The 8,942-nt window shown below is 38.6% G+C and overlaps 1 protein-coding gene across 1 annotated transcript in view; it reads right to left on the minus strand.

Moving 5' to 3' along the window:
• The window catches only part of LOC100742611, a 194,007-nt gene extending 188,485 nt beyond the window's left edge, over window positions 1-5,522 (minus strand). The window contains exon 1 of the mRNA XM_012384758.3: window positions 5,036-5,522. The gene's annotated coding sequence lies outside the window, so the exon portion shown is untranslated. The remainder of the gene's footprint in view (window positions 1-5,035) is intronic.
• Between the last annotated feature and the right edge of the window lie 3,420 nt (window positions 5,523-8,942).

Genomic DNA, 8,942 nt, shown 5'->3' on the forward strand with positions numbered 1-8,942 from the left:
AACTCAACGAAGGAAAGTTACACTGATGGAAGTCACAGACGATTCTTCTACCAGAGTATCAGTCGGTTCTCGTCGCGGGAATTGTTCTCTGGCGTGCAATCGAAAACTAATCCCACGGTTAATCGCGCAAATCGAGGAGGAAATCTCGCGTGCGCGCGATACCACGCGATTACCTTGGCGAACAAACGAACCGATGGTCCCGCGGCCGCCAAGTTCAGAGTTTTCTAGTAAGCAACAAGTTGTCGTGAACACGATTACTTGTTGGCTCGTAAATAATGAAAAGCAGCTGCAACGTCTCTCTCTCTCTTTCTCTTTCAACGTTGGCCGCGAGCAGATTTTACATAAATTTAAACGATGGTTCTGTGCTCCAGGACAGCGCGGGGATCTGTATGCGCGCGGACTTCCGGGAGACGACGGTGCTTTTCTACCAACGAATAAAACGAAAAATTCTGGCACAATTCTGGCACCATTCTGTCGGTCATAAAACGATCGAGACTACGTGTATTCGTACGGTCTTCGGAACACGATATTTCAGCTTGGCCGCAAGCTTATGCATCGTCAGCGCTGATTTATGCGATCTTTTCAAAAAACGCGATAGTAAAAGTGAAATCGTGAACCAATATATCCGAGATATCGTGGAAAAGGGAGCATCTGGTTTTCATAACTGGACAGCTTATTTGCTTGTCAAGCTATAGATAAGATACAAAAGATTCTTCTAAATTGGACCATTAGAGATACCATCGTACATTTTTTAAATTATTTATGTCTTCGATTTCTATATTTTTATATTCACTTTTAATATATCATTTTACAATACGAGTCGGTGTTTCGAACGAAGAATTCATATTTCCTACGATTTATCGATTTCATAAGAAAATATTAGCCATTGCTTTTGATCATCGCTTTCCGATTAATTCGTGTATCTTGGTAATATTCGTTCTTTGGTAACAATCGTAATATATATCGTTAATAAAAATCTACCTAAGTATCCATATACTTATAGGCCACGGTGTAGTTCATCCAGAAACATTCCGAACATTTCTAAACACGTGTTCCCCGACAAACAGCAGTCACATCAGAGTAAAACTAGAATAGGGAAAAAAAAAAGAAGAGAAAGAAGAAGAAGAAGAGGGAGAAGAAGGGTCAAGACCGAGGATGGGTTATGCTTTCCAGCAAAGTTAACGACTCGTCGAAAGAAAAGGGGAAACAAGTTCTACCTCCTCTCGTGTACTTTTAAAACACACCCCCGTCCAAGTGGAAGAGGTCGAAATCGGTCTGCTTCGTTCGTCCGCGTCGCAAACCGAACTTTTGTAACAGATTCTAGGGATGAAGCTCTCAAGGAATCCGATTGAAATTGAATATCCAGAGAGGGAGAGAGAGAGAGAAAGAGCAACTTCGTCTTCCTCGCTGTTCCTTTCACTTCTCGCTTCCGGTTCCCGCACCCTCATCGACGTCTCACTTTATTATTGCCTCGACTACATGGCAGACGAGCCAGTGGATGGTTGGTTATTCTCTCCCTTCGTTGTAAATCCTGCTTCGAGCAGTAAGTCTAACCGAAAAACTTTTTCGAGCTTTTTATTCAAACATTATTTAAAGCGATGCCGCGCAGCAAGAAGTATCGTTCCTTCCTTCGACTCTCGAAGAATTCCGAGACAAATTGAAACGTTTCTTTCCGAAGAAGAACTTATCTTTCCGCCAAACCCCTTCGTATTAGGAAAGTTTCGGTCTACAAATTGTAAGGAGACAAATTTTCACGATTGTTATATGCGATTATAAGAGTTAGAGATGTCTGTCGGTTTCAGTTAGCCCTCCGTGGTTTTTGCAACATTATTCGCTAATTATTCGCTAATTATTCGACTAATTTACCATACGAACGAGTATTTTTTGCCGGCTGAATTTTTCGAATTTCTATGAGTTTGCAAGAGCACTATGAATGACCGTACGTAATTGTTCATAATGAGATATAATATCGTTGATAGAAAAAATGAAAAGACGTAGATGAGTGAACGTACGTGAATAATCATGGAAGGCCGGCTGAATGAATTAACAATGATAACAATTAATTAATACATTCTCGATAATTAAATGGGGAAATGGTAATGAGAGCCGCAACGGAGAGTTGCATTCCGGCGAATATATTATAATTTCCAATAGGGAAATAATTGATTGAGAATCGATTAATAATCATGTTAACGTGAAATCGAACGCCTGCAGTATATCTCTTGAAAAATATCGAGATGGATGGTTTGATTGTTGAACGCGTATTAAAGTTATAAGCTTGCCATATCTCTAATGTTGTTATTTTCACGATAAAATGATCGATCGTTGTTCAGAGGCATTAACAATCGCGTTAACCTGGCGCTACTCGTAGAAAACGTTCAAACTCGACTCCGAGCTTTCCGTTCGATTAATCAACTTTCATCTCGTCAAATTCTCAATTTCTCTGCTACTTTTCCACGATACGTACGTGTACAGGGTGTTCTAGAGTGAAACAACCAAAGCTTATCATTTATATGTTCTATAGAAATAGAAGTTAGATTTATTAAAACCAGTTTGGTGTTGTAAGACTTTTAAGTGGCAGTATGTCAAGTCATTAATACACGTAATGATTCGATATCAATAGCTGATTCGTGCATCGAAACAAAGTTTGATCTCTATGAAGTATATACTTGTACTATATTTTCTGACTTTTATATACAGTTTCAGATTCATTTTAAACTTTATCAATACAATCACGATACGAGTGTCTCGTTACAATGCCAATGAAATTTCGAAATGTTTCGTATAACACGCGTAAAATATCCATAAGAAATTCTTCAGGCGCACCAATACTTCCGTGAGCAACTACACTCGCAAAGTTTGGCTGTTAAATCCCTCGACACCCTATATCGACACAATATGCCAGGTTCCTAAAACCACTCGTGTTCCTTTTTGGAATATCAAAGCTCGATAATCATTTAAAGCCTACGTAACCAACGATCAACGTTCGTTTTTCCATGAACAATCGAGAAACGTTTCGCGACATTGTTGTGTATTCGAACGATTTAAAGGGTGAAAAACTGGGGCAATTACGCCTGCAGCCGTATGAAAATTATTACGAAAACAAACTTTCGCTCTCCGAACTTTCGAAAACGAGGCTAGGAAAAAGAAGAATGTTGTTCGAAGCTGGACTACCCAGCAATTACGAGGAAAAAAGTCGAAAATTGCAAGTAGAGCTATCGTACCGTTAATGATTTTTTTCGTTTTTTTTTTTAAGATTGTTCGATTCTCTTTTATTGAATTTCGAACCGTAAACGCCTCATACGCGACGATAATACGGTAACTATAGAGTTTATTGACAGAGGCATGCACGTAGGACGCCCCATTTGGAACGTAATTGTTTCAGGTTACAAACCTCCGGCAACAAATCCACAAATCTACCGCAGAACATCACGCGCACCCGTACACTTCCGCTATTCGCTCGTGTTTCATCTAATGATATTCATTACTGGGGCTATCCTTTTTCTCAAGTTAGTTGCTTTTTACTTTCACGCGTGTATCGATCGATATAGAGACAATAAATGACGTATATTTCATAGCTATAAATAGACCCATTCAAATCGCTAAAATATTCATTTTTATTTTTAACGCAGATCTTTTTGTAACGTCCTATATAAATCTGCGCGAATTTGTATGGGATTTAACTTTCGAGTCTAAAATTTAAATATATTATAATTCATTAGCATTGAATGGATGTACGGTAGAGGTCTGTAATAAAATAATATATAACGAATAGTTTTTACTGAAATTTCAAATTTTTATTTTTATATTATGCGGTAGAATAAATGTTGGAAAATTAAATAAATGGTAAAGATATATATTTAACCCGAGAATCAAATAAAATATGGTTTTCTTAAAACGTGACTTAAAATATTCTTTTACTGTGGTTTTCGTGTGTAACAACCTAGCACATATTACGTAAAGCTCCCATTGACGTAATAGAACGCATTGTTTGTGGAAGACGACCAAAAGAATCGAGAGTCATAAAAAGCGTATTGGTTTTTATTTTTGCGATCACATAGTCTTCATTACGCATATTCGAATGTATCCTACTTCTGTAGTACGTTAAATATTACGCAACGAACTACGTGTTGACTAGTCGATAAAAACAACCAGATTTCCCGTGTTACTGTGAAAATAAAGAAACGGCGAGAATACACACACCCTTCAATGATCCTTGAGTATAACCGAGTTGAACGAAATTCGGATATCAACAATCCGTATACCAACATAAGTATCTCAGATCGTAATTTCTATAATGTTATTTACGTCTTTGTGTTACGAGTAAACTGCGAATGTTCGAATAGATACATATTTTTATGAACAGAACTAAAGAAATGGAATTTAATCGAATGAATATTCGCACAAATTCGTATTTCCAGATAGAGACTCGTTTCAACCACTAAATATCGTAACGAGTACTGTATCATGGATATTTTATATAAAATATAAGCATACGCGATGAAATCTGGCTGATTATATGACTCAAAATAAGGTGAAAATCAATGATAAGAATATTGCATTGTAAGCTTCGTTTTAAAAAAATCGAATGCTAAAACTTCCTAAGTATACGTGAATTTGATTAATTTTTCATAGACAATTGGAGAAAGGTTATATTACATGTAAACATAAATCAAACATATAAAATAAAATCGTCCTCTTTAAGATTTCACTTATGATAAGTAACTTGCATCTGGGTGTATTTAATTAAAAATATTATACACGTAAACGACGAATTTTTAAATTATATTCTTTCGAAACGAAACATCCAACGTAATTCTAATATTCCTGATTTCCATCTTATTTACTTTCATATCACAAATTACGGTCTGCCGATATGTATCTGCATACCACCTATATTCTACGCGTATTTTTATGAAAACATAACCTACAAAGTCCTAAATGCATGACACCCCGTCCCCTTGCCCAGCCACCTTCACTCTAATTCCCACTCTTGCAATTCCTTCTAATAAAGGATTTATCATTTGATTCTTACCTTATTCGTGATGCTTGACGTTTCTTCGGCTCGTTGCTGCCTCCCTCCTTCCGAGAAGGACAACCAGTGTCAGTGGTGAAGAACGTGGCGAGAACACAACTCACATATCACACACAGGTATCGTGGGGAAACTCGTGGTCGGAAGGATTACCCGTGAAAGGGATTGTTTTCGTTGATAAAACGAACGTGGTACGGAGGGGGGGACACGTAATGGCGCGAAATCGTTTTTCAGACCGTTAAACGTTCCACCGCGGAATTCACGCGAGTTTCCGGACGTGCGACAACGAAAGCCGGAGAGAGAAATAGATATATCGAGGGAGAGGCGGCGCACAGACACGGCAAGCGCACGAATTTGGTCGCGCGTACGAGAAGGAAAAGGGAAGGAGAGCTTCTCACGTTTCACGACACGGCTCACGCACGGGTCACTGACAGCATCGAACACGATGCTCTTAGCTCGAGGGTTGCCGCGGTACTGCGAGCACCGCGCCACTCGGCGCTTGACTCGTGCATCGCGTAGCTGCTTCTTCACAGTCGAGCGCTCCAATTGGCCGAGACGTTCGCGCCGCGCGCTACCATTGGTGGATTCGAAGCCGCGCACGCGTCTTACTTCCACTTGAAACTTAGCACGACGCGGTGGAGAATCAGGCAGATAAATAATATCCTCGTTTTTTTAATAAAGAACACAATGGCTGTATTAACGATTCATGTCACTGCATAAAAGATGCGCGCCTTTCTTTGCTCAGTTTGCGAACGTAACACGGACAGAGCTCAGTTATGCAAAATGAAATTGCGACTCTGTCTGCGGTAATTGTAAACGTTTCTATAGCGGCACGCCACTACATTCGAGAGTGTAATTTCCCAGACACAATTATAATACTAGTTGCCACCCAACCCTTTTATTGTTGACGCTGTTCTATTCGGGCACACCCTGTTAAATTTACTCTCTCTGATTTATGTGTATAGATTAAATGTAACAAAATAAAATTAACTAATGACTTCTTATTATTTCAAATGCAATGTACCTACTATAGAAGGAACGTACTTTGCTGTCGTGTTTCTGTTTTCAATTCTCTTTGACTTACGCTAAATTGAATATTATGAAATTAATGTAACTAATAATTTTTTATTATTTTGAACGCCTCTATCCAGTATTTTAATAAAAGTAAGAGAAATCTAGTTTCTATAATAATTGCTTAAAGGAAAATAGGATTTGTTATATCCGTTATCTAAAAATTATTTCACTATTTTGTACCATGATTTTTGTTACGATGAAATTAGAGTAGAGAAAACACGAGTCAAAAGCACGGAGCGGAAACGGAAGAGGGGATTGACACACACGAAAAAGGAAGAGTGGTAATTCGACGAAGGTTCGCTTTCGTTTCACACGTTTTTGCTGAAATTACAAGATCGATGTTACAAACCCAAAGAATCGGATAACGTTGGTAGCATTGTTTAATGGAACACCCGGTTGCCTCGATCGTTTTTCACAGGGCTACTTAACCGAAATTACTCGATTCGACATAGATGAGTGGCAAGAAAGAGGAACGATCATGAGTCGAGAACGACGCTGTGCACGTAATCTTGATTTGCGAGTGTTTCGTGATACCAATCGATGATAAGGCTTCCTAACGATGATCGAGTTCGGTTGCTCGAAACCAATTCATCGTTTTGTAGCTGATCGTAAATATAACTTACTGCTATGTAATCGTGTGGAAGATTGAATATGCAAAACAATATACAGGGTAGGTGAAAACGAACATAAATTCCTTCAAGAAGAAACTACCAATGTCGTGAAAATATTTTAACCAAAGTTCGTGGACAAAGAATATTTGTTTTGCTCTCATCGATTTTATTCTTTCGAACGGATGTTGGAAAGAAAATTTCCGGAAGAAAATTTAGAAAGTTAGCATGAAACAACGCTGGCTGTTCTTCTTTACTAACGGAGAATTCAAAGAGAAGAGGAAGAGGAAGAGGAAGAGGAAAGGGGAAAAAGTCGTCGAACGGTTCACGTGACTTTGAACCGTGAGGATGCACTTGCACAGTTGAAAGAGAAACTTTCGTTTGCTCGATATTTCTCTTTTTCCTTGTGCCAACCATCGTTTTTTTCACTTCTTCTACTTTTTCCTTCTTTTTTAAATGAGAATCAACCATTCGACCTGGCCTCATTAATTCTTTTCTTCCTGCCCAGGAAAAACTTGTATCCACGACTCGCGTCTCTGGCTGTTTCTTCTCCGTTATCTGTCCGTTGGTCCTCTCATTTTTCATTCGTCGCTCGGAGAAAAGTGCACTTTAGCCGTGTCACCTGTAGACAAAGATACAAAGGAATATTCCGTGCGTCTGCGAATATCACGTAGCTGGGCCACTAGAATATTTTATGCCGTAGCATGAGTGCATGTCACTGCTCTCAGACCCGTGTTTGTACCCTGACCGAGCACGTGGAACGTTCTATCTATCCGCAGAGAAGTGCACAACGACGAACCAAACAGCTGAGACGCGCGATGCAACTGATGTGAATTGATGCACTTATGTAAAAATGTCTCAATAATTTGCAAGTTACGTGGCCTAGAAAATTCAAACGGATTTCGATCCTATCTTCGATGGGCTAGCAACGGGCCCAAGCACGTCGCAAATAGATTCAAACCATGTATGAGTACTTGGGGAAGTAAAAAATGTATTATCAAACAAAGGTCGCAAAAGAAAAACACGACAAATAGATCTTTGGCGTGATTGCCGGATTTCAGATTTTACAGGAAACACCGCAATACGTTTAGTGTTTCATCGTGACATTTTATCAATCGTTCGTTCTCTGCTCTTTGTTGAAACCATAAAATAAAGATTTAAATCGGTATTCGCTTATATTGTATTCGCTTTCAAAAGGTAAAATCCTGTTTTTCGTACAAGCATAATATTCAACAATAGGTTCTCAAAAAGCAACCATTCAGCGAAGGAGAGGTGGATATTTACTTTAAATTGTTTACTTCAAAGCTTGTCGAGTGAAAATAAACACTTTCAGTTAACAATGGCTCCTTCGGTAATTCCGGGAACGATATCGCGCTCGAACGCTCGCAGAGCATGAGTATTAATGAGATCCAAGGAAATATAATTGTTTAAACAAGCTGGCTGTTGTTTCTCTTGCTCTCTGTATCGAATCGCCCGATATATACCTCAGTTCGAATTATTTACAAACGCATCTAGTTCTCTGTAATCTGCACGTGCAATTAAACCCAACGACGTTGCATACAAACGCATTCGAAACAGAACTCTAGATGTAATTGAAGAACGAAAGACACGCGTCAACGCATACTTTTGCGCTTTGTTTCTTCCAATAAAACGTATTTGCAATGACAGTCGTGATAAATTAAAATTCAAATAAAAAATTAAATTCATTATTTTATGACTAAATTGCGTATGTTTATGCAAATTTATACTTTTAGAAACATAAGTAGAGAAATGGAATCTAAAGAAAGATTTCAGGCGTATACTATAATATAAAATACTACAATACGAGTACCTATCATGCCCTAGATACGTCACATATTTTTGTATAATCTGTACGTTTTTTGGGTTTTTGCATTTATAAATTTTCCATGAATTTTCATGAATTCGTATCTAACTACATTTCCAATTCCATCCCTCGTTTTTTCACAAAATAGTAAGCAGACCGACCAGCATCATTCGCAGACAGATTACTCAGGCTGTAGGACAAACTTTATCACCTGGTTGGACGATAGCCGGCTTATCGAATTTCGTTGGAATGATGGATTATTGGTCGCGAAGCACGAAATTCATCTTGAACGAGTATCCCATGGTACGCGATGAATTATCGATACATACTCGAGACATACTCGCAGGTATCTCCAATGTTGCGCCTATATCGTTCTTTAGTGATAGATGAGCCGATCCTAAA

Source organism: Bombus impatiens, unplaced genomic scaffold, assembly GCF_000188095.3.
Source record: "Bombus impatiens unplaced genomic scaffold, BIMP_2.2 scf_0020, whole genome shotgun sequence".
Taxonomy (NCBI): domain Eukaryota; kingdom Metazoa; phylum Arthropoda; class Insecta; order Hymenoptera; family Apidae; genus Bombus; species Bombus impatiens.